At 41.3% G+C, this 27,236-nt stretch overlaps 1 long non-coding RNA gene across 1 annotated transcript; it reads left to right on the top strand.

Annotated features, from left to right (window-relative positions):
* Positions 1-3,748: 3,748 nt before the first annotated feature.
* LOC140705494 (uncharacterized) lies at positions 3,749-26,937 on the top strand. Its single transcript, XR_012084888.2, has 4 exons — positions 3,749-3,907; positions 23,728-23,841; positions 25,067-25,143; positions 26,022-26,937. It is a non-coding gene; the product is annotated as an uncharacterized LOC140705494 (long non-coding RNA).
* The last annotated feature ends 299 nt before the right edge of the window (positions 26,938-27,236 follow it).

Genomic DNA, 27,236 nt, shown 5'->3' with positions numbered 1-27,236 from the left:
ACATCCGGAATACCATGGGTGGCAAAAATCGAACGTAGGGCCCGGATCACCGCCGAGGCTGAGGTTGAAGACACCCGAACCACCTCCAGCCATTTGGTGTAGGAATCTACCAAAATAAGGAAAATTTGGCCCTGAAATGGTCCTAGATGAAGACGGGACCAAGGAGACCGCGTAGGCTCCCTCGACTGTACCGGGCCTTGAGGTGGATCAGGGCATGACTCCTGACAAACTCTACAGCGCTTAACCCAAGCCTCAATCTCTGCATCCAAACCCAGCCACCAAACATAGCTCCTGGCAAGAGCTTTCATACGCATGATTCCAGGGCGTGCTTCATGCAGAGCTAAGAGAACTTGTTGCTGCAAGGGCTTGGGAATTACCACTCGACTGCCCCACAACAGACACCCCTTATGGGTAGATAATTGATCTTTGTGGGAAACATATGGCTTAAAATCCTGGCCCTTCTGAAACTTAGGCCACCCCCTCCCCACCCAATCCAAAACCGGGAGAGGACAGGGTCCCGGGCAGTCCTCTTTGCCACATCTGCCACATGGACAGGCCAATCAGGTAGCTCCTCCATCAACATAATTTGATAAGCAGGTGCCGGATCTGGATCTATCGCTGACAATAGTAAGCGGCTAAGTGCATCTGCATGTCCCATTGCCTTCCCGGAGCGATGCTGGAGAGCATACTGATATCCTGCCAAAAAAAATGGACCAACGGAGGACCCTAGGGGAAAGAACCTGTGGTGTCTGGCGATCGGGTGCAAACAACCCCAGCAACGGCTTATGGTCGGTCAAGATGGTAAAAGGCCATCCATACAGGTAGTTGTGAAATTTCTTCACTCCTGCCACAATCGCCAGACCCTCCTTATCAATTTGCGCATAGTTTCGCTCTGCCGGGGAAAGAGTCTGTGAGTAATATGCAACAGGAACTTCTTTCCCATCGAGGAGCAGATGGCCCAGGACAGCACTAATGCCATAAGAAGAAGCATCACAAACTAACACGACAGGTAATTTCTCATCAAAATGTGCCAGTACCGAGTTCAAAACCAACAATTATTTAACTGCTTGAAAAGCAGATGCCTGATGAGGGGCCCAAACCCAGGGAATTTTTTTTTTCTATAAGAGGCAATGTAGAGGCTCTGCTACTGCTGCCTTATGTGGGAGAAAGGCATGATAAAAATTCAGGAGGCCCAGAAACGCCGGAAGCTCCTGCTTGTTTGTAGGGGCGGGAGCATCCTGAATCGCCTTTTGCTTATCTTCGGAAGGGTGGATTCCTGTTGCGTCTATGGAAAACCCTAGTAATTCCACCCGATCAACCCCCAACAGGCATTTCTCCCGCTTGACCTTAAGGCCGGCCGTCTTGAAACGCTTTAACACGGAACAAAGGCGGTCGGCAAATTCCTCCTTGGTAGAGGCAGCAATTAACACATCGTCGAAAAATGGTGTGACCCCTGGAAGCCCTTTTAAAAGAGAATCCATTAAGTTCTGAAATAATCCCGGGGCTACACTCACCCCAAACTGTAATCGTTTAACCCAAAAGGCATCCTTATGAGTGACAATGGTCACCTCACGTGACGGAAATATAACAGAAATTAAAAGGAAAAAAATACACAATGAGTATGGTCACTGACCATTTTTCAGATTGAATAGATTGTTGTAGATGGGGGGGTTGTTTTCGGGTTGGTTTTGACTAATTAGTCTTGGCCTAAAACAGTTATCCCTTTGTGTGCAAGATTAAGTATTGTAATAATTTCTGCCTTTGCCTGCCCACCCTGGAATAATGAGATGAGACACAGCATAATTGGTTTAAACTAGGGCCACAACTTTATTAACTCTTCAAACTCAAACTTCCCCTTTCACGAGGGGGCCCACTATAGTGAAAATAGGTCTGGAACTGGACCCATTCCCAACATTCCTCTCCATACCTCTATCCAGGGAGTTCCTGTTCCAAATGTGTGTTGTTCTGATGTACAGCATGCTTTTGGTCCCCATGCAGGAGTACCCCGAGGCCACCCACCACCCAAGCCTCAAGACCCTAAGTGCAAAGTGTCCCTTGGGGTCACCTTGCATCCCATCCCTTCCTCTACACCTCTATATACAACAGATAGAGGATCAGTACATACTTTGTTTACCATGGAGAAACACTTCATAATTTGGATTTTGAAGATGTTACGTTCTTTTTTTCTCCACGTGCTTTAAATGTCAACAAAAGATTAGAGGAAAATCATTGAAAATGTGCGAGCTATCACAAATACAGATTTCCCCATGGATTCTCTAATACTTTACAGACAAATGTTAAAGATTTATTGCACATGAACATCAAACATGGTTTTACTACAGTTCTCATTTGGATCAAATTGACACATTTTACATTCATTTTAGCCTAATGAGATTCTTTCACTCCACATTATATTCCAAGTGACCTGGTCTATTAAATTTGGGGCATAGAACAAATGCCTTGATATAACACTTATTTATTTATTTATTCTAGCATTTTTATTAGTCCACTCAAGGACTATTTGAGGTATACACAAATAAAAGTAATAAAAAGAATAAAATACATCAGACTCTACCACCACCACCACCCATCAAACTACGTTACAATAAACCCAAAGAAAACTAATAAAATCACAAGAGTAGCATTAGCTATGAAAAGTTGAGTGGAGCAATGGCACCTTTGGTCAACATGTATCTACAGGAAAGAATAACGTGAGAACTTACCAAACCTCCCTCAGGAGTTCCACAACAACAATAGTACTGCACAAATGGCATTTTCTTACTATATTCCTCATATTTAAATAGCCAGGGCAAGCAATCCAATACACTGATAAATCTTAAATGCATAATTGTATGAATCAGTACACTGCAAGTCCTATGTTGTTATGTGTGATTTCCTTTACACTACAGTATATGTATGTATTTCTCCTGGTCCTATTTTCAGTAGCCAACCATTCAGACAACGTTCTGTGTCATGAACCTTATTTATTGTTTAAAGGAAGTTATGTAGGCAGTTCTTCATGGATAATATGTGATGAGCCACAACACATTTTTCTTGGGTGCATCCAGTCATCCCATTTTATGCTGAAGCTCTGGATATCCCTAGGTAAGTCTGAGGTAGAGATTGAAACGCACAATTTTTTGACTGTGGTGGTTATGCTACACATAGTAATTGCATTCAGCTCTCATCCTGAAACCAGAGACTGTCATGGTAGGCCCATTTGGTCTACGTTTCACATTCATGGAAGCCATCAGATTTTAAATATACTGTAATGTTTGTAACTTTGTGTTGGTATTTCTCCTTCTTTTTAAATGTGCCAGAAGTCTCAAGAATTGGAAATGGCCTAACCGCTGCCAGGTCCTCCCTGAAAGAGGACATGGAAAGTAAGCAGTGCTTTGACAAAGGCAGTGGCAAGGAGTTCTCCTGCCAATCGTAGAAGCTAGAAGTGCAGCTTCTAAGTTGTGGACCATAGGGAACATCTTATTTGGCTAGACTGAGGGAGCTATGAAAGGGGACGGCTGGGCTAATGGGCCTATGAACTGGGTTCAGAATGATCAGGCCCAGATTAACCATTTGAACTTGCTGAATTTATATAATGGCTTTCCCAGCAAGGAGTTCTACAGAAGCCTGATTTACTGTATGTCTGTGTATGATTCAGTGATATTTTAAAAATCAAAACAATCTGTGCCGGAACAAAATGGTTTTTTTTTTCTTTTTAAATCACAACAGTTAATGAAAGCCTGCAAGTTTTTAACGGAGCTCAGTAATATTGTCATACAAGGAGGCAGTAGATGACCTTGAAGGGAGGTGAACGGAAACTAGGAAATGTTAATTAAAATTATTAGTGCCGTTTGAGGTGCTTATCTTGTTTACTGCTAAGGTGTTGCTCCCTTCTGCATAATTAACGGTAATTTTACTTACTTTCAAGTCTGTAATTTTAAATATCACAAAGTTTTATCTTCCTCGAGAAGTAATTCATTATTGGTTTGCGTGTTAACTGCTTGATGTTTTAATCAATATATGCAACTTCCACAAAAGTCTGTTATAATTTATCAAGAGGTTTTTATACATCTTTTATAGTACAGGATTAGGCATGGAACATGAAGCCGAAATCCTATTTAGTAATGAAATTTAAACAGAATTTGGTGTTTATGATGTGAAGATATATTTTTTTTTGCTTGATCTGTCCCTTTACATTTTGCTTTATGCTGGAGGACTGGAGGACAATGATATCTGGAAAACAAACCATGCTGAAGTTAAATCCATTTGAACACAAAGAGTTACTGTCAGTTAATCCTAAAAGAGACAATGCAGATTTTAAAACTAAACTGCTTAAGAAATGAATATGTCTTGCATGCTTTCAATTTGTTTCAAATCCTAAGTTGAAGAGCTCTCTGCTGTTGTCTAATATTTGCATAAAATATTTAATCTCACACTTTAAATTAACGATATGAAAGGCCTAAATGTTTCAAAAATGTTGTTGTCAGAACAATGTAATCTTTTCTCTCCAGACTTCTTCACATAATTGTGATGCCCTTAGCCTAATATTCCTGTAACCTTCTTAAAGTACGGGCCTGAATTGAATTTACCCATAAAGTACTTGCTTTCAGTTCTAAGGGCTTTTAAACTTTTCCTTTGGTTGGAATGTGAAGCTTGCTACAAGTGCTGATAGAGCACCAAGTCGTAGGGTTTCTTTCCATGTTTTCTTGATTTCCTTTATCAGTGAAAAGGTGTTACAGGTGGTGGTAGTGGTTGGGATATTGTGCGATGCATTTTAATATGCTGTAAAGACTGGGAGGAAACTTAATAATTAGGGAATGTTCCCCACACTTACCATATGCTAGCTGGGTTGTTTTGTGTGTTTTAATGATCCATGGAAGTGACAGTGAGGAAAAGCTTCTTTGGAGCTAATAGAAGTGGTAATGCATGTTTTAACATGTGACCTATGTGTAGGACATTGATGAATATAATGGGATATGAGAATGCATCACTAGATCAGTCTTGGAAATTATACATCCCACAGTCCTTGTCATCCTGGCTCCTCTGTGAGGAACACAATAAAGGTGTAGGGACATGGTCTTGTTTCCATTACATGTGCCATCATTACATCACACACTAGTAGTATAAGAAAAGGTATTTTTGTTGTTTAGTCGTTAAGTTGTGTCCGACTCTTTGTGACCCCATGGACCAGAGCACTCCAGGCCCTCCTGTCTTCCACTGCCTCCCGGAGTTGGGTCAAATTCATGTTGGTAGTTTTTATGACACTGCCCAACCATCTCATCCTCTGTCGTCCCCTTCTCCTTTTTCCTTCATACTTTCACAACATCAGGGTCTTTTCCAAGGAGTCTTCTCTCCTCATGAGATGGCCAAATTATTGGAGCCTCAGTTTTGGGATCTGTTCTTCCAGTGAGCATTCAGGGTTGATTCCTTCAAAATAGATAGGTTTGTTCTCTTTGCAGTCCAGGGGACTCTCAAGAGTCTCCCCCAGCACCACAATTCAAAAGCATCAATTCTTTGGTATCAGCCTTCTTTATGGTCCAGCTCTCACTTCCATACATCGCTACTGGAAAAACCATAGCTTTGACTATGCGGACCTTTGTCGGCAAGGTGATGTCTCTGCTTTTTAAGATGCTGTCAAAGTTTGTCATCGCTTTCCTCCCAAGAAGCAACCCTGGAAGGCCTCTCAGAGGTCCCCCTCACCGCCGATCATGCCTCTGGAAGCCTCCCAGGGCTTCTCCGCCACTACGGGATGCCTCTCGGAGGTCCCCCTCACCGCCAATCATGCCTCCCCTGGTAGGCCCGGTCCACCCTGGGAAAGCCTGCATTGGCGTAGGCGGGGGACCTCCGAAAGGCCTCTGGCAGTGACAGGGAAGCCCTTGGAGGCTTGGGGCAGCAGCGATGGCAGCAGTGAGAGCTCCAGGCACCTCTGACTCCTCCATATTTATATTTTGAATCTTCCCTCCAAAATATATACATGCTGCTCTCTAACTCTCCAACTGCAGAGTTGGGTGGGGCCCTCTTGGTCATCAAGTCCAACCCCTGTCAAGGAGGCACAGTGGGGAACCAAACTCCCCACCTCTCCCTAAACCACTGAGCTATCTTTATACTTCAAGATAATGCAGCAATGGACAGGTTTTCACTCCATATCATCACTACAACTCATAATGAGGGATGGCGTAATAGCAATTGCAGAATACTATGAAGCAAGTTGTTGTCTCTGTTTTACATTATTTTTTTCTGATACTGGCACATGTTAACAAGCATTTAAGAAAGAAGAACATGTTTACCACTTGGTAAATTATCTGTTTTCAGCCACTCACTTTCTAGCATGAAAACATCCAAAAGTTCATCATGGCTGATAAGACTGGTCCTTAATCAGAAATTCCAAGAAGTGTATGGTCACAAGCCTGGGAAGTTCCTAAGATAGGTTTACATGGCACATAGTTTTGGGAAAGGGCTGTAGACCAATGGCGGAGAATGCTTTGCAGATAGAAGAGTAAGTGAAGGAGGTGTGAGGGCTAGTCCTGCTGCTGGATCAGAAGACTGAGAGAGGAAAAATAATTTCAACTAGAAAAAATAGGATGAGGAATTAAGTGTCTTGTTTTTCATAATGCAAGTGGAGCTACTGTGGTCCAAGAGGAAATTTCATATTTTGTTGGGCTGCATCCTACATGATTAGCTGTGTTTGGCTACAGCTTGAAGAATATTGTATATAAAAGAAGGAGAGGCAGGGAAATGAGAAGGTTCAGAGGTCAGTGCCTTGAGAGGAAGTCAGAAAGATATAATGCTTTCAAATAAATATGTTTAAGTGAGGAAATCAACATCTGCTAGCTCTTTGTTCAGGATCATTTGGGGGATTTATTAAACATATTGTGAACACATAATAAAACAAGAATCCATAATTCTGAAGGGAGATACTGACTGAGGTAGAGTTTGGCAGTATGGGAGAAGAGGGAGGCTGTTGGGGGTCAGAACAGAAATCTGTAGTGATATCTGTAAAATTATTATACTGTGACCATGACAGTGATCACAGTGTCTGTATTGGATAATTGATGATACCAATGACTCTGTAAGTTTTACAATATTTATTTGTTTGTTTGTTTGTTTGTTTGTTTGTTCTATTTATGCCCCGCCTATCTGGTCATTTCGTCCACTCTAGGAGACTTACAATATAAAACAAATATAAGAAAAAATTATAACAATTAAATAATTCTGCAAGATGGGAAGCAATGCTCTGAAAAGTGAGCATGCACAGCATCTGTAGTATGGTCATGAGTGCACGTGTGTGTACCAGAGGGGATGGGGTAGAACAGCCACTGCACTGGCTGGCACACCATATACTATGAAGAGCAACCCTCATCATTTATGATGGGGAATTGATTCCCCAATCTTTAATGCAATGAATTAAATGGAAACAAAATATACTATTGTGCTTTCTTATGTAAGTAGTAGTATGAATGCATTTACTTCTATCATGAAAGACTAGCTACAAGAGGAGAATGCCTACATATCTGCGATATGAAGGAGGAAAAACAAGTGGGCCGTGCCAGAGAGGGTTGCAGTGTGAAATGCTTCTGGAAAGGGTTTCAGCCAGCCAGTCTTGCTTTACAGTTCATTCCATGTCCTTCCCCAGGATTCTGCTCCCTCTACCTTCTGCAGTCTGGTAATATATATTCAACATTCAGTGGCTTTTGAGTCTGCACAATTTTCACAGGTTAGGTTAAGTTAGGTTTGGTTTTTGGCTCACTAGGAGTATTCTCCTTAAATAATTTTTGCCCTTCTGCAGACTTGGGGGTTCCCTTGAACATATCTCCGTGTTAGCTACAGTCCAGCTGGTGTTCTCCAAGTGAATGTGACATACAGCGTGTGAGAATAAACTAGGAATCGGGGAAAATATGATGAAGTGGATGTGTCCACAAAAGCTCACATAAAAATATAATAGGCTTTAAGGTGCCATATGTTTTTATCTTGTCTTGTTATACTTTGTTTCTTTGGATTTTGCCTGATATGCTTGCACAGACTAACATGGCTACCTCCTACATTCATTAGCTTATGATCCAGTTTGTCTATCAAAAGCAATACACCCTAAGCAGCTGAAGTGCTACCCCGGCACATAAGTCTGGGAGAACTCCAAACTGAACTACAAAAAAATCTTGAGGGAAAACCCCATGCAACAGGAATTCCTCCAAAAACCCAGAGAACTTCAGTGGCCACAGAATATTGAAGTTGTGAGGAAATGTCCATATATTCCTGCCCCACCCCCCAAAAAATCTTACATTGACTGTTACATTATAGACCTGTAGACTTATGAACTGGAGGAGATCACAGCATCTTGCTTTCACATGGCTAATGACCAAGCAGCCTTTTCTCCAAACTTGGGATTAGGTGCCCCCACTGATACCCACAAGCTGCCCATAGTAAAACTATATATATGCATCCCAAACAATATTATATTAAACCTTTAACACTGACCAAATCCATGTATTGTTTTCCTTGGCATTATTTCCACATAGGAATTGTTCTAAAGCAAGTGATTTAAGTACAAAGACCCATGAATAACAAAACCTGGCCTTTAAACATTCTGAACTATAACCCTGTTCAGCTTAGTTTATCTGTTTTTGGCTCACTAGATTTCCAAATGAAAGAACATATGTTGAAAGCCTATCAATAAGCTCAGCCACATGCAATAAACAACGCTAGCACACTTTAGTCTAAAATGTATTTGTACCATTTGGTGGGTGGCTGGGCGGGTGGGTAGGGGGGCTTCAGAAAAGAGTGATTGCTCAAAAAAAAAGAGAGAGGCAAACCCCCAACAAATCTAAGCTGTATAACATCTTTTAAAAGCCAGACATTTTCTACAACCATTTTTATGAGGGCATGTGGCGAAGCTGCAGCAAATATGACTGTTTGTGAATAAAATGAAAATTAGTGCTTTTGGTGTGTTCACCTGTACGTTTCCTTTTAAAGCCAGCGATTGCATTTGAAACCTGCAATTCTCAACAAAAAGAGAGAGAGAAAGGAGAGAGAGAGAGAAGTTCAGAGCTGATTGCTGGATATTTGGACCTCCCAGTGCAAACATTAACTGGCTGAGAGGCACTCTGGAATGTAATGAAGGAAACAATACTGGGAAAAGAGCCAAAAAAGCAGAAACGCTGGCGCCTGGAATCGAGGGATTTGCCTCCTAGTAATAGGAGCTGAACGAGGCCCAGCACTTCTGTTAGGCTGGAAATGACATACTGTGATCCTTGACTTAGCCAAAGGGATTTTAAATGGAGGAAAGAGCTGGCAAGACAAAATCTCCTGCACTTTTCACAGTGTTTTCTAAATCAAGCAAAGGAAATAAGGAGAAAAGACTGAAGTCTATTACATTTGATCCAGTTAAGTCAAAAGTAGAAGCTTTTTAACTGCTATTTCCACACACACCCCCAATCTGCCCCTTCCTTTTTGGTACTTTCTCATCATGTCACACCACCCAGAAAGCAGAGACATAAAGCAGAAACTTGAAACTGCTTTCATTCAAGAAGAAGGGCACCCCAACATTGCATTATTGACAGGAGGTCTGAAAAAACTGACAGCTGCAGAAATTGTACAGTTGAAGTTTAATTCCCCGGAGAAGGAACAATATACTGATGGCATTAATTCTGTTTGGAATTGTTAAAATAAGAAAAGGTTACGGGGCTGAGGAAGGAGCTTGGCTTGTGTTCACCCCCCCCCCCCTTCTGCTCTCTTGTATCAAAGGCAACCCTCCTTTCTTCCCTGGTGTCCTTGGGCTGTCATCTCCAACCTTTTGAAACTGTATCTGATTATCCATGTGGCAATTAATCATAATTAAGCAGGCTTGAGATTTGGAAAGGTACAAAGAAGGTGGCTATAGATCTGGCTTTTGTCCTAAGCACACACCCCCCTTTTTTTTTTGGCTGCGCAAACCTCTAGGTTGGAGCCATAAGTATTTTTTTAATAAAAGCTCAAACCAAAATTAAAACCAGCTTTTCTATCATGCCTTCCTCCTTCTCCTTTTAAACATTACAGACTGTACTAACTAAGTTCCGCAGAACTTGGAAACAGTTTTGAAGAGGAAGCTCGGTAACAAATTACCTTTCTAATGCCAAGTGATTTGGATCCGTTCTTACCAACCAGATTTTTTTCCAATTTATTACAGGAAAACAGTCAATCATTATATGCTGGCATTGTCTCTGGGGCACATGGAGTACCATTCTACCCACTCCGCCCACATCCAGCTTTTTAAAGGCTTAGTAAGGCCAGAATGTCATCTTATTAAAATGTTTTATATATTTATAATTAAAAATATAGGGCTGGCATTAGATTCACTCTTAACAGATGTAACCTGACACATGCCCAGGGTCAGGTTAGAAAACAATGGGTTCTTTTAACTCCTGCATTCTGCTCAGGTTTCTCTTAGGCACATGGGTCCAATTTGTTCCATTTATGATTAGCTTTAAGTAAACTGATGTGCTATTTATTTAGGAGAATTGCCATTTCAGAATATTTCCATATTCATCCCCCCCACACACACACATGGGCTACAGTGTGGTGTATTCTGGCACCATCCTTTATTAGCCTATTACACGGCAGAAAGGGGGGTGTCCCAGTTCACCAAAGACAACAACAACAATTCACTTGACACAGACACTGAATGATTTATTATAGATCTCTACCTCAGCGTTAATGTGCAGGCTGAACATATGAGTCATGGCAAGAATAAAAACCTAAAGGCTTAAAGGGCAATGTGCTGGCATGGGAAAGGGATTTAAATGTCTATGTAACTGATTTAAACATCAAGCATGTCTTACAGATGGGTAACATGAAAAGGCTGGCTTTTGCCACCCATCTTTGCTGAAGCCTATTGGTAGAGTAAGGTGTCAGTCAGACCACCCGAGTAACAATAGAAGAATTTGCCTTATAATTAAAAGATACAGTCCAAAACCCACAGCACCAGCAGCAAATGAGATATTTCCCCCCCCCCTCTCTTTTTTTCTCTTCTCAAAAATCCACATGGTCAAGGCTTCATGGTTCTCCTTTACAAATAAAATATTGTTTGCCTTTGACACAGTAATAAAGCAAGGGGTGTTGTGGGAGTATAGTTGGTCAGAAATATATGACTATCATTCCCCCCGCTGCTCCTCCTCTACTCCCAGACACAAAATCTTACTTCAGTTGCAGAAATTCACATTTATTTAAAACCAAAATCGCCCTTTGGAAAATTTCCAGTTCCACTCAGCTCTCAGAAATCTATCTGACCCTTCACTTTTTAAGCAACTCACACAACATGGGGCCCTTTACCACACGTAACAGCTGCTGGCTGATTCATTTTAGATGCAGGATAATATACTGCAGCGTCAGTAGATATTCCAAATAGTGCAAATATTTCTGATCCCTTCAAAAATGATTGAAAATAGTAAATGTCCTCATTTTCTCAACTTTATCTCGGACTAAGCCCCATTGAACTGAGCAGTACATACTGTATCTGAATAAGACCAATGATAAGGTGGAGAGTCAGACTGCAGAAGAGAAAGATTTGCATTCACCACTGCTGTTCTTAGGACTTTCTTCACTATGAGAAGGGAATGCAAAGCTCTTTAGGTTCCAACATATTTTTAACATTTAATGCATGTTTAAGGCAAGCAGGCACATACAGTGAATTATAGCAATTCAAGCAGAATGTTAGTAACGTGTGTGTGTCACCCCAGTCAAGTCAGACATCTCTGGAAATGGACACAGCTAGTAGACTACCTTTGACTGTGCTCACCTGGCTTGTGCATCCAAGCTCAGGACTATATAGAGTTTATTTAGAAGAATGCACAGAAGCTGCAAACTGGTTTTTCAACTGGAGGGTAAACTTAGACATTACTTTCCCTTTATAAAATTTGACAAATATGCAATTTATACAGTAGAAATGACAGTTTATTCAATTTTTTAAATAATGACAAAAATATTAAAAAAGCAAAATTTAAGAACCATATAGTGCAAATGTATCTACTCACGAACAAGGCCCACTGTGTTTGGATTCCTGGATTGAGGAGGGGGGTTGGACTTGATGGCCTTATAGGCCCCTTCCAACTATGATTCTATGATGGGACTTCCTTCCAAGTAAATACAATTTTAAACTTACTTTCTAGCCGGTGAATTAATTGCAAGGGGACTAACTTTTGACTAAAAATGTCTATAACTCTGATGTTAATCTTCTGTATATTTATTTATTTTAAGCATTTGTTTGGCCATGAAATTACCTTCTTATTCTTGGCTTGCTTTGAGGTTAATAGGGATATTGCTCTGGGAAACACAGACTGCCCAATGCTGATTACCAAAGTGACAAAGCTTTCACAGAGATTTTTACTGTACTATCTAGTTGGAAAAGAAAAACAGACTCTGCTCTATCTTTATAAAATACTTGGCACTGCAGACAAAGGCTGAATCAAGATATTCAGAAGCCTATTGGCTTTCTATAAAGATGTATGCGTGTAGCAACTAGCCTTATATACAGTATGACATCCACTTGCTTGTAAAATGCCACTCATTTGTGCTACCTGAGATGCTGGTAAGACTTGAAGAGACTCACGAAATTTGGTAGTAGGAACGTGGGAGCCTTTTGGATTATTCAAACAATTGGAAAACACAGCACTTGGCCTATTTCTGAATTCCTATTTGTCTTCTTTAGTTCTCCTGTCTCATCCTTGTCACTATCAGTGGAGTCGGAGCTTTGAAATGCCTGCATCCACATTAGTTTAGGATTGCTTCCAGGTCATTTGGAATTCAAGCTGAGAACCTGGTCCAAGAAGAGAGTCACATAATGTAGAGCTATGAGAACTTGGGAAAACCTGCTTGGCAGGTTCTCTCATTTGAGTTAGGTTTAAAAATATCATTTATTTTGAAAGCCATTTTTGGATTCACTGAGCTTGTAAATCTACCCAAAGCAAAATCCAAGAGAGGATTGTGAAAGAGTTTTGGGTAAGTGGGAGCAGAAGTCTTGACAGCCAAGGAAAAAACACACAAAAAACATTTTGTAAAAAGTTATACTGTAGACTTTCCCCCTAATGGATTCCCCCATTGCAACCCTCTGACCACAGCATCTGACATGTGAAGTGTACTACAGACAGATCAGAAGTGGCACATATACAACCTCGCATAGCTGCTGCACAGATGTTTGGACATGTTTATGCCAGAAGATAGACTGACTTCTTTTTTCTTTGAAAGATCATACAGAGTTACTGTACAAATACAGAGAGGGAAGTAGTCCACAGAAAATGATAATCCTTCATAAGGAGTTCTCTCAGAGAAGCTTATCTCTGTGCCTTCATCAAGATGGCCCTAGCCTTCTTCTCTTGGGATTTCCTCTTGTATTTATGTTTCTTCTAAAAATTATGTGTTTATTCCACCATTTTCCTGCAGTTCCTTAATTTGAGCATTGGTACACTGCCTGAGAGTTTCAGGATATTTTTCTGTTTTTTGTTTGTTTGTTTTGTAGTTGTCCTCTGTTAAGTTTCTATTTTAAGTTGATTTTTTTGGTTGAAATTCACAGAATAGAATAAAATAAGTACAATACATTCAATATTGTAGTTGAGGAAATTTCCATATTCCTGCTTATGAAAAACTTATATCTGTACCGTCGTTATTTGTTACTCACAAGAAAAATCTCCTTTCACAACGTTAAAACTCCTTTTCAACTTCATTTCCTATGAAATCTGTAAATAATAGAAATTTGATGAAGCATCAAGGCTAACCTAGAAAGAAATATATATGTGAAGGATTATTTTTGTAGATTAAAGACAAGAGCTTGAAAAAAACATTACTTTGGGGGCTCTGACTTCTAGAATTTTCTATTCATCTGGCCAGAGGCCCTGGATACCTGAAGGACCGCCTCCTTCCATATGAACCTACCCGGCAGTTAAGATCTAACCAGGGGGCCTTTTTGAAAGAGCTGTCCCTTAAGGAGATAAGAGGGAGGGCTTGTAGAGAAAGAGCCTTTTCGGCAGCTGCCCCCAGACTATGGAATGCCCTCCCCACTGAGATCTGTCTGGCGCCGACGCTGATGACATTTCGGCGCCAGGTCAAAACCTTTCTGTTCCAGAAGGTTTTTAACTGAAATAATATCAGCTGTGGATCTGATGGCAATTTTTAGAATATATATTTTAATTGCATTTTAATTATTTTGCCCTTTTATTTTGCCTTTTTATTGTATTTTAAATGTTGTAAGCCGTCCAGAGATCTTCGGGTAGTGTGGGCGGCATATAAGTTAAATAAATAAATAAATAAATAAATAAATAAATAAATAAATAAATAAATAAATAAATAAATAAATAAATAAATAAATAAACAAACAAACAAACAAACAAACAAACAAACAAACAAACAAACACATACATACATACATACATACATACATACATACATACATACATACATACATACATACATACATATTATTGTCTTCTGCAACAAAATGGTGCTTGTTCACAAGTCAGTGTGTTTCATATATCTGCAGGAGAAGCACACTTTTGTGACCTTTGATAAGAAAGTAATATGGTCTAACTGAATTTAAAATTCAAGCAGTGTATGCTCAGAATATTGCTTTAAAAAGTGCTAGGGTTTGTAAACTTGTTGCTGTTGCTGTTTTGCTCCAGGTTATTAAGAATGTAGACACATTTTAAAGCATGGAATGACCATGCTTTAAATGACCAGGGAACAGAAATATTAATTTTGTATTTCATAGTAGGCATCCTTCAATCTAGAGAGGCTATGGTAACGTGCTCTAAATAGAGGTCTTGGAACAGCATCTAGTATGGCTGAGAAGGCCAATCCGAGAGTGACAATCCCTTCCACACTGAAGACAAATCCAATCTGTCCCCTGTCCAGCTCCCCGATTTTGCTGGTTTTGGGACTGCCTCTTTGCTTCTTTGGCCTGCTGAACAAGTGCTTCTTCAAATTGGGAGAGGCTGTGCTGCACCACCTGCCTCAAGGCTGGACCCCTAGATGTCAAAATTTTCCATCTGTTGAGGTCCATTTCTAAGGCCTTCAGATCCCGTTTGCAGATATCCTTGTATCGCAGCTGTGGTCTCCCTCGGGGGGACTTTCCCTGCACTAATTCCCCATACTGTATATGAGATCTTTTGGAATCCGACCATCAGCCATTCTCATGACATGCCCAAATCAACGTAGATGTTGCTGTTTCAGTAATGTATACCTGCTAAAAATTCCAGTTCATTTTAGGACTACAGTCATGCCTCACTTTACGATTGCCCCGCTTTATGATGAATCCACTTGATGGTGAGGTTTTTGCAATCACTTTTGTGATTGCAAAACAATGGTTTAAATGGGGTTTTCCTGGTTTGCGATGATCGGTTCCCTGCTTCGGGAACTGATTTTTGCTTTACGACGATCAAAACAGCTGATTGTTGGGTTTTCAAAATGGCTGCTGGGTGTACAAAATGGCTCCCTGTTATGTTTAGGAGCCATGTTTTGCTTTACAGGCACCCGAAAATGGCTGCCCCTACGGAGGATCTTCGCTGCACGGTGAGTTTTCAGCCCATTGGAACGCATTGAGGGGTTTTCAATGCATTTCAATGGGTTTTTTTGTTTCGTTTGACGATGTTTTCACTCTACAGTGATTTCGCTGGAATGCATTAACGTCGTCAAGCGAGGCACCACTGTACTCTATTTGGAACTTTGTCCTGCCAGGTGATACCAAAAATGTATCTGAGACAATGCATATGAAAAGTGTTCAACGTCCTCTCCTGCTGTGCACAAAGGGTCCAAGACTCACTGCTGTACAGCAGTGTACTTAGGACACAGGCTCTATAGATCTGGATCTTGGTATATGCTGTCAGCTTCTTATTAAGCCATACTCTCTTTGTGAGTCTAGAGAACATGGTAGCTGCTTTGCCAATGCATTTATCCAGCTCGTCATCTAGAGAAATCATGAAATCATGAACAACCTACAATTCTTGTGTAGAGATGGTAATAGAGGGAGGTAAGTCCACGCCCTGGCCCATGACCTGTGTTTTCTTCAGGCTGATTGTTAATCCAAAATCTTTCTCTGATCACAAGTCTTGCTGATGTCAATATATGGTGTTCCTTTTTCACGCAATGCAGTCTCTTTATTTGCAGTTTTACTCTGCTACAGACCAGGGACTGATCAGTATCGCAATCCTGAAAACTGTGTGTAATCATAATACTAGGAAGGTTAGAGCATCTAGTGAGCTATACCTTACCTGTTTGTGATGGGACTCACCGAAACCTGTTATAGCCGCACTACCCACCAGTGTGACCTATTGACCCACTTATTATATCAAAGCACCACGACCAGTGTGGGATAGGTGAAAAAATTCCCACTTCCAACAGCCAATCAGGATGCAAGTCAAAAATTCCTATCTGGCTCCAAAACAGGTGACCAGTAGAACTCACACTGGTGTCAGGATGGGCGGGCGGGTTGCTCGCAAGGAAAGAGGCAGAGGGAGGGACGAGCCTTCCCTTAAATATGCTCCCCCTCCCATCCAGATCTCGTGCCTCCAGCCCCAGTCTTGCGTTATCCCTGGGGCATAGGACAAAGACGCACCATGCTGCTGAACATGTCAGCAGTGGACTGGGCAGCATGTCATAACTACAGTTGTGGTCTAAAAGGTATAATATTTTAAAATTTAGAGTCTAAAGTTACCTAGCTCCCACATACCGACAACTGTTGCCACAATCCTGTTCAATTCATGTATGCTCTGGAGTCAGTATCATTGGGTTGAACTAGAATTTATCCCAGGTGAAGGTGTGTTTGATTACAGCTTTAGATTCTGACAAGATACTTAAGCCTTTGTAGCACCAACTGGGGAGTTTTAAGCAAAATATTTTAAAACTGTCTGGATATTTAGCTGTGCTTGGGCACAAAATGAGAATCTGTGTGATATGAAACTAGAACCTCTCCTTTCTGATGCTAAAAAATCTCTTTTTTAATTATACTAGCGCTATTCTGAATGCCAGGAGGTGTTAATTCCTTGTCTGAGCTATGTTTTCCACTCATACTAATACAGAGACATGTATTCCAATATATATCTTATTGTTCTCATCCATTTACTCTAATGTCTATGATGAAATCTACAGTGACCTTTAAAAAAACCATCGCACTGGCTATGAAAGTAACCCCATACTTGTGCCTATACACTCTCATTAGCTGTTATCTATTTTTATTCCCACGGGGGAATGGGTAAGGAGATAGCTGCATTTCAAGCTGCAAAACCATGCAGACCACGAAGCTTTTCTTTTCTTTTTTTTAAATCACAACTATGTATCTGGAAAGAAAGAGGGGGCGGTTGTATTGATGTTGGCATGGCCACTGTCGTTTTCAGCAAGGATCTCTAAAACTGAAATGACAGGCCAGATTTCTAAGTTCTTTACTTTACATTGTAAACATTGGGCAAACGTAATCATCACCATGTCATCCTGTTCTTCCAGAAAGTATGGGTGGGCAATATGTGGCCACTCAGTTTTTGCTCTGCTACATGGGAGCATCATCACAGACAAGAAGAAAGAATGATGGAGTGATCGAGGGAACTGGGTATGTTTAGCCTGGAGAACAGGTGACTGAGAGGTGTTATGATTTGTTGTTTAGTCGTTAAGTCATGTCTGACTCTTCCTGACCCCATGGACCAGAGCACGCCAGGCCCTCCTGTCTTCCGCTGCCTCCTGGAGTTTGGTCAAATTCATATTGGTAGCTTCAATGACACGGCCCAACCATCCTCTCATCCTCTGTTGTCCCCTTCTCCTCTTGCCTTCACACTTTCCCAACATCAGGGTCTTTTCCAGGGAATCTTCTCTTCTCATGAGAAGTATTGGAGCCTCAGCTTCATGATCTGTCCTTCCAGTGAGCACTCAGGGTTGATTTCCTTCAAAATGGATAGGTTTGTTCTCTTTGCAGTCCAGGGGACTCTCAAGAGTCTCCCCCAGCACCACAGTTCAAAAGCATCAATTCTTTGGCAATCAGCCTTCTTTATGGTCCAGCTCTCACTTCCATACATCGCTAAGGGAAAAACCATAGCTTTGACTATGTGGACCTTTGTCAGCAAGCTGATGTCTCTGCTTTTTAAGGTGCTTTCTAGGTTTATCATTGCTTTACTCCTGAGAAGCAGGCATCTTTTAATTTCGTGGCTGCTGTCACCGTCTGCAGTGATCATGGAGTGCAGAAAAGTAAAATCTGTCACTACCTCCCTATCTTCCCCTTCTGTTTGCCAGGAGGTGATGGGACCAGTGGCCATGATCTTGGTTTTTTTATTTATTTTGAACTTCAGATCATTTTTGCACTCTCCTCTTTCACCCTCATTAAGAGGTTCTTTCATTCCTCCTCACTTTCTGCCATCAGAGTGGGATCATCTGCATATCTGAGATTGCTGATATTTCTTCCAGCAATCTTAATTCTGGCTTGAGATTCATACAGTCCAGCCTTTCGCTTGATGTATTCTGCATATACGTTAAATAAGCAGGGGGACAATATGCAGCCTTGTCGTACTCCTTTCCCAATTTTGAACCAATCAGTTGTTCCATATCCAGTTCTAACTGTTGCTTCCTGTCCCACATCGAGATTTCTCAGGAGACAGATAAGGTGATCAGGAACTCCCATTTTTAAGGACTTGCCATAGTTTGCTGTGGTCCACACAGTCAAAGGCTTTTGCATAGTCAATGAAGCAGAAGTAGATATTTTTCTGGAACTCTCTGGCTTTCTCCATAATCCAGCGCATGTTAGCAATTTGGTCTCTAGTTCCTCTGTGCTATGATAGCTATCCTCACATATTTGAAGGGCTGTTAGGTGGAGGAGTTTCTGTAGCTTCAGAGGGTATGAACAGATACAACTTACAACAAAGATTTTGCCTGGATAATAGGAAATTAAAAAAAGAGTCAGGAGGTGAGGCTGAGGAGCCTAATGCTGAGGGAGGCCCGGAAGGAAAAGACATGAAATCGGGCCGTCTCGGTGGTGGCTCCTCGCCTCTGGAATAACCTCCCTTCAGCGATTCACATAGCCCCCACGCTGGGTATCTTTAAAAGTCAACTAAAAACATGGATGTACATTCAGGCCTTCCCTCCTGTCAATACTTGATTTTCCTTTATTCTCTCTTTATTATCTGCTTTTAGTACTGTATTTGTGATTGATTGTCTTATGTAAAATTTCTGTGTTTTTATTGTATATATGTTACCTTGGAAGCCACCCAGAGTGGTCGTATAGACCAGATGGGCGGGATATAAATAAATAAATAAATAAATAAATAAATAAATAAATAAATAAATAAATAAATAAATAAATAAATAATTTGGCAGTAAGAGCTAGCCTTTGGCCAGTGGAATGGACTGCCCTGGAGGAGAGATGGGGACTTCCTTTAATGGAGGTTTATAAACAAAGTTTAAATGGCTGCCTACCAGGGATGCTTTGAATGTAGCTCTTCTGCTTTGGCGGAAGGATGTACTCAGTGACCCTTGGGGCCTCTTCCAGCAGTACAGTACTATGATTCTATGCTGCGAGTTGCAGTTCAGCAACATCTAAAGAGCTGCATTTTGCCCACCTTGGTTTAAACTCATTTTATCCCTTTCTGAATTCCTAGACATTGTATATAAGGAGACAGTGCTGCACAACCAGCCCGTGCACCCATAGCGAGTGTTTTCAGCCACTTTGGTTCCAGTTGCAACCGGAACCCCATGTAGAGGTAGAGTCACAAAGGGGTAGAGATGAGAACATAAGAGGCAGAGCCCTGCCCTGAAAATTTGAGGGAACATAGAGCAACAGCCATGTCTACTTTATGTTTGAATATAATCCCTAGGTTCCCCCCCCACAAGCCACAATTATCCACATTTGCTTTGCCTATTTATTTAGTTTTTTAAACAGGAAAATAACACAGCAATCCAATGTTTCTTGATAAAGTACTTACAGACGGTTCACACAGAAGTTTTGGTGGATGGAGACCCACTGCCCAAGCGAGAGTGATTTAAAAAATTTCTCTGAGGGACAGCTAGAGCAACAATAACTGTTTTCTGGCTCTTTGGAACCAGCTGGTCCTGAACACATAAAGGATTTGCATTTGCTGGACTACATTTCCTAGAGTTCCTCAGGCAGCACAATGACAAGCCATGCTGAAAGGAGAATTCTGGGACTTGTAGTCCAAAAAAACCCCACAAATCTGCACCTTGAGTTTTCACCTGTTTCTCATTCCAGACCTGGAGGCACATGGGGTTTCAGCTAATTTTCCAAACCAATCCCTCTTCTTGAAATGCAGGTATGACTTCAGCATGCTTGTGTGGTGATGCTCTTACCCTTTCTAAAAATTGCTGTTGTGCTAGTCCTCCATCAGTTTAGGTCTGGCTTTGATTCTGCAACTGTGTCCCTATTTCCATATACTTACATCATTGTACAACTGTTTTAGATTAGTGCTGTAAAATATCTTAACACCTACAGTGTTCTCATCCACCATCTGTACCACTGATAGCACTAAATCAGGTGGTTGCATATAGATAGATAATTTATTGGTTAGGCTCTGTTTCACTTAAAGCATATTTGGGCAGAAAAATTAAAATACTTAAAAGAGCCCCCTTTCTTGTAGGAACTCAATGTTTCCTATTACTACCTGAGTGAAATGTTATTTTTAATGGAGCAAGAAGTCTTTTCGCATGGAAAGTCTCAGGTTAGAAAATGAAAATTACCTAATGATACTAATAGGTTTCTTTTATTTTTCCCTAAAATAGTCTGTGCCTCTATACATCAGTGTGATGTGTGGAAATTCAACTAGGATAGGGTGGTTTGGGTTTTTTTGGGGTGTGTGTGTGCATGGGGATACAGTGAACAGAGTGGGGCTCAGATCAGCCTCTCAGCTGCAAATGCACAAAGCTGATCTTAAAAAAATATGGCAAGCTATAGTTCCTAGGAGACATGCAGAGCAAATGATTTGCCTGGAATTAGCACTTACTCAACATTTATCCAAACGCATCTTGCACCATTTACTAAATTCTAGGTATAAAAGAGGGACGTGGTGGCGCTGTGGGCTAAACCACAGAAGCCTGTGCTGCAGGGTCAGAAGACCAGCAGTCGTAAGATCGAATCGCTTTGTCCCAGCTCCTTGCCAACCTAGCAGTTCGAAAGCATGCACATGCGAGTAGATAAATAGGTACCACCTTGGTGGGAAGGTAAAACGGCGTTCCCTAGTCACGCTGGCCACGTGGCAATGGAAAATATCTTCGAACAAGCACTGGTTCTGTGGCTTGAAAACGGGATGAGCACCACCCCCTAGAGTCGGACACGACTGGACTAAAAATGTCAAGGGGAACCTTTTTACCTTTTTAGGTATTAAAAATGGATGTCTTTCTACAGAGGGTCCCTGCAGTGGTGGGATTCAAATAAATTAACTATGTCCTAATGACCATTTTAACTAAACCAAAAGATATACCGAAAGGTAATTTAATAATTCACACATTAAATACAGTGGGGTCTTGACTTGAGAACTTAATCCGTATTGGAAGGCGGTTCTCAAGTCAAAAAGTCTGTAGGTCAAGTCTCCATTGACCTACAGTGCATTGAAAACCAATTAATCCCGTAACAGGTCGTTTTTGTTCCATTTTGGTTTTTTTCTGGTCTGTAAGTCGATTCTCTGGCTGCAAGTCAAACCTAAATTTTGCGGCCAGAGAAGTCTGTAACTCAAAAAGTCTGTAAGTCAAGCCGTCTGTAAGTCAAGGGTCCACTGTACTGCAATAAGAACAGTAAAAGAGGTACAGACAACTAGATTATGTTTAAAGGAAGATTTCGGTTAAGCCTCGTTAATAATATAGGAAGGACCAAAGCAAAGTGGCAGGTCAACCTTGCCCCCATGGGAATCGAACTCTGTCCTCTGGCTCTGTAGTCTTTGACGTAAGGCCCTGAGCTATCAGACAGCTCTGCTAGTAGAGAGGAGGCCAGACTAGATAGACCTGCTAGCTGGCTGCCAGGAAGGACCCAGGGAGCCCCTCCCTGGCTCTGTTCCCCCCCCCAGCCAACCAAACAAGGGGAAGCCCCTAACAAAGGGAGGCCACGTGCTCTGGCCCGGCAGGGGATTGAGAACAATAGCGGGCCAACTGCTGTGTTCTGCAGAGCCACGTGGCAAGGAAACGGCCCAAAGGGGGGGGGGGCACGCTAAGACCCAATTACAACCAAACCCTTTCAATTCGGAAGAAGCACTCTGTCCTATCCAAACAGCTATTTCCAAATAAAACACCTGGACTTTTAATAAATTATAACCCAGGATTTAGGTAAACAGGACCCAAATAGAACACAGATACGGCTCGCGCTGGCACAATTGCGCTGCTGCCCGCAATCCCCTAACACTCTTTAACAACCAAATAAAATTGAAGAGTCCCCTTAGATAAATAAAATTAAAGAATACAGGAGTTGCTCCCCTGCAGGGACTTGAACCGGCAATCTCTGGGTCTGTAGCAGAACACCCTTCCACACAAAGCTATTCGTGCTGCTGGTCAAATTTAGAGGAACAAAGGCTAAAGAAGAAGAGCAGACTCTCGACCCTGCCCTCCTGTCCTCCAGAGCTCTGATCCTTGATGACTCATCCAGGAAGGGCCGTTCTGCCTTGGAGGATGGAAAGGGAAGGGGTGTGTGTGTGTGTGTGTGTGTGTGTGTGAATGCAGTTTTCAAGGGAAGATCCCACCGCCGGAGGGAAGCCCATCGCTCCTCCCCTCCGCAGCTCAGCCATGTCGGCTGCTTGCCCCGATCCTGCTCTCCTGCTTGCCCTAATCCACTGCTTGCTGCGTGCACGCACAGGTGCCACCCGCTGACCCACACCCCACCTCCGATAGCTCAGTGTGGCGTGGGAAGGGAGGCAGCTAATTGCACCCCCTCGCCCCTGCTCGTCGCTGGTCACCTGGCCCCTCCTCCTTCATTCATCTCAGGCCAATAGTACATTTAGGAACCAGCTCTATAGAATCGGTGCGAACCGGCTGAATCCCACCTCTGGGTCCCTGTATATGGGCCCCTCTGCAGGCATTCTAATGCATTACTTTGGACCTGGAGCCACATGTGGTTCTCAGCTTAATTTCTTCAAACCCTCAGTTGGTCAGTTCTGACATCTGATGAAAGAGCTGATAGTTAGGGCAGGGTGGGTAGGGTTTTGACAATTTAGACTGCACAAAATGTTGCTGGTGGAAGGACATAAACCCACCTGCCCTTAATATGGGCATACTGCCTCCACCCTCTGCTCTCTAGGCAGAAGTAAAGACAAAATAGGAGGGTTTAGCACAGGCCCAGTCTGGCCACCCACACCCTCAGACTGCGACTTTCCTCCCCATTCTTTTATTCTCTCCCTGTGTCTGCCAGGCTCATATGACGTCAGCTGAACCAATAGGGCAGCAAAGCCTTGGACACCAGAATTGTTAGTTAACAGCTCTGAAAGCAATCTTTCCCTCCTCTGGCACCCCTTTAGTATGGGATGAAGGAATAACTAGGGAAAGAGGTGGTATTTCTGCTTTTGGCTTTGGTTCTGTGTCGGTTCAGGGGAGCAGTGTCTGCTTTCCCCTTCACCTTTATGCTTTGGATTAAAGACTGTTTTACATCGCTAGAACATCTTTTCATGTCATTGTCATGCCTAAATATCAGAAGAAAAGTAATGAGTAATGGAATAAGCATGGAAAACAAACCAAGAATCCTCATGTGAAATCAGATAATAAATGGAATTTATGACCTTCATTGACTTCCTCCTTTTTATATCTGAGCTACCTAGTCTACCACTAAAATCAGAAGAGCCATGCTGATACCTGACCTCCCAGAGGGAAGAAAGAAGAAGAAGAAGAAATACTGAAGGCTTGACTATCAACATTCTAAAGAAGGTATGGGAAATCTCTAGCCCACAGAGCAGATGTTGCCTGCAGAGGTGGCCTGTCTAGCCTGCAAGCTTCTTCAGCTCTCCTCAGCGCTAAGGGAAAAAAAAAGGGGGGGGAGGTTAAATAACAGCTACCTTTATCTTTCATGGAACTGAGCTATGTTTCTCAGGCTAGCAAGTAATATACAGCCACACATTCATGCATAGACATGCATAGAATTGAGTTGTGCTTTCTATGCTTGTTAGGAAAATGTCCAAGTTGAAATAAGATGTGTGTGTGTGTGTGTGAGGGGGAGTATCATTGTGAAAGGCCATCCTGATGAAAAGATGCCTACTGGGATTTTAGAAGTATTATGAGGCATTTCCATTGTACTCATTTTTAATATCTTTGATTCAAAACAACTGCCCCGCAGAGTGTATCGTGAGCTGGTCTGGAGACTGATGAAACAGAATAATTTTCAGAGAACACATTACCAATTTCTTTGAATCCATAATGGCTCAGAGACAAATCTAGAAAATAAAGTTAAAATGTGCATCAGTCAAGATTTTTTAAGGGGCATTTTAAGGCACAAATATAGTTTTAAATGGAGGGTGGGATAAACAGCATAATTACCTGGTTCATATGTCACAGCATTAATCATAGAATCATGAATAATGGGGTTGGAAGAGGCCAATAAGACCATCAAGTCCAACTCCCTGCTCAATGCAGGAATTCAAATCTGTTTCATTACAAAATATTAATATATTGCTATTATAATATATTAATATGACAGTAGCTAAGAGTCCTATAATAACAAAGAGCAAAATGCTCACAGCATGTTTTTCAGAGGAAGTAAATACGAAACAAGCTGGATTTACTCTGACTCCAGGATGAAGGGAGCTTTTAGTGTGAGGACTTCATCACAAGGGCTCTTAAAGATTTGCTAAGCACAGTTTCAGCATCTGTGAACATGGCTTATTTATTCAGAAGGAGAGGCAAGTGCTGGATTCCAGAAGGAGGCAAGACTTTGCAAAACATCAGGGACACTTTCAGAGTTCCAAATCTAAGATTAAACATTTCCCTGTTTTGGTAATCATTAGTGAGCTTCAACAATTAATTTGCTATTGATGATAATGAAAAATTGTAATTAATTGCATTCTCTAACACTTACATGACTTACCATTACTTTTCATCACTGTACAAAACCAGAGTTCCTGTTTCATGTAATCTTGCTAAGTTTTTTCCATGACAGATACCTTGTTCCATGGAAAATTTCCCAGGACTGTAAAGCAGAACTTTTGTGTTTCTTACCTGTCTGGGGGCGAAAAGGTGAGATAAAAATAAAGAGTAATTTCATGCTTTCCTCATATTATAAATTTATCATTACTGTTCTATAGGTTCCCTGATTTTTTAAGGCTTTAAAGGTGCTACCAACTGCTCCTATAGGTGAAATTTACCAGTGCCTTTTCTAGAATGTGACTTAGGCCCAAGCTAGAGATATTATGTCAGCATAATATCAACCTGTGGACTCAACACATAAAGGCTGCCTGCTCCACATGGCAAGCTGTTGATATGTGAAGGTCCCCAGGCTATCAAAGATTGTTATGGGCCTTTGTGCAAATACCTTTTTACAAGGCTTTTGAAATAGAGATCATGTACATATGTATCTAGGGTCTTTTAAAATGTAGATTGTTGACCTGGCAGATCATAAAATGTCCTCTGAACTCATTAGCAAGAAGTACAGTGTCATCCTAATACTTCATTAGGCAAGTTTAAACATTTGTATTGTTTTGCGTTGTGAAAATATTTTGGTTTATGTAACTATGATTTCAAAGTTAGTTACTCTCCTCCTCCTCTTTTTCCCTCCCTTTCTTTGGTAAGTAGAAAAAAATCTCTTCAGTAATGTAATAAAAATAGTTGATTATCCTGTGTGCATCTGGAAATGTAATCCGATTATCTCACTTGACTATTTGAAAAAGCTAAGTTATTGCAGAGACCACAAGCATATTTACAGTCAGGTCATAATTACATCCACTCAAAACTAAGGCTCAAGTTAGATAAACTCGGCGTGTCACCATGTAAATCAAAGTGACACTTCCTCAAAAAGTAAAATGTATCTGTCTATCCTAATACTGTACTGTAAGCAAATTAGTTTGTTTTTGTTTAATAATTGTTCATTGGGAAGTAAATGCAGGTTTCCTTTGCAGGTCTAAGGGCCCAGACGCAACATTTGAGGTGCATGAAGGCATTGACACTGTAATAGAAGGAAACATAGTTTTCACATTGTGAGACACTGGCTACAAAATAAGTAGAGTTAGAACAACAAGCAGCCTTTGAGCCAACCAACTTGTTGCCACACCAGCATGTTAACTGCCAAATATCATAACAAGCGAGCAGCAGCGCTATTCCGTTCTCTATTTTTCATGTTGCTTTGGTAACTGGGAGCTTAGATCACACAAACGCATCCCGACTGCATTGCTAGTTACTTATTTTTCTTGCATAGGGCATTCGTCAACTTTGCTTTCTTTCCCACTCAGGGACATGCTTTTTGTTTTTGTAATTACAAGTTATTTCTGTTTAATTTATGGGGAAAATGCATATTTGGCAAGTCATTGTCAAAAATGAGCTGAACAACAATGACAGAAATCTCAGCCATAGGACCTGGCCAAACTCAGTTGTTCCAGCTATTCCCAATAGGTCAGTACCACAAACATGATTGAACATAGAGATTCAAAGCCAGGTTTTTAAAAGCTAAGTATTCAAGCCTTTGTAGTATAGTGGATGCAGTGTCGGACTGGAACTCAGGAGAACAGGGTTCAAATCCCTACATGGGCATGTAAACTCACTTGGGGGTTTCAATGATAAAATTACTTTTTAAATATCTCACATACCTTGGCAACTCTGCTGGGCTTGCCATATGTTGGAATCAACTTGAGAGCACATAACCGACATTCGAGCACTCAAACCTTCTGCCTGGATGAGTGAATTCGTTTGTTTCACTCTTTTCTACTTTTGACTTTTAAAAACTGAAGTTCTTCATGTTGAATTTATGGAAAGGTATGTGAATTTGAGACGTTCTTATTTCAAAATATTAAACCAAATAAATTCCCACCCATTTTTATCCTTCTCATGAGTAATCACGGAAGCTGTCATAAGGAATTAAGGACATGATTGTAATAAATATTAAAGTTTAGTGGTAACTTACAAACTAAGGCTAGCAGCCTGTTGCTTTTAATCAGAGGAAATCATGGAAGCAGACTGAACTAGTTGATGAGATGCTGGGTGTGTTCTGGGTTCGGGACAAACATGTGACTGACACCTTACGAGTTATGAAGTGTGAGTAAAAGGATTTTGTTGTTTCTTTTTACAAGAAGCATCCCGATTGTTTATCTAACCTTTTCCAATGAAAAGGGTGAGACTAG

This window comes from Pogona vitticeps, chromosome 3 (genome assembly GCF_051106095.1).
Source record: "Pogona vitticeps strain Pit_001003342236 chromosome 3, PviZW2.1, whole genome shotgun sequence".
NCBI classification, from domain to species: domain Eukaryota; kingdom Metazoa; phylum Chordata; class Lepidosauria; order Squamata; family Agamidae; genus Pogona; species Pogona vitticeps.
The sequence above is the reverse complement of the archived record's forward strand: the minus strand, read 5'-3'. Positions and strand labels throughout refer to the sequence as shown.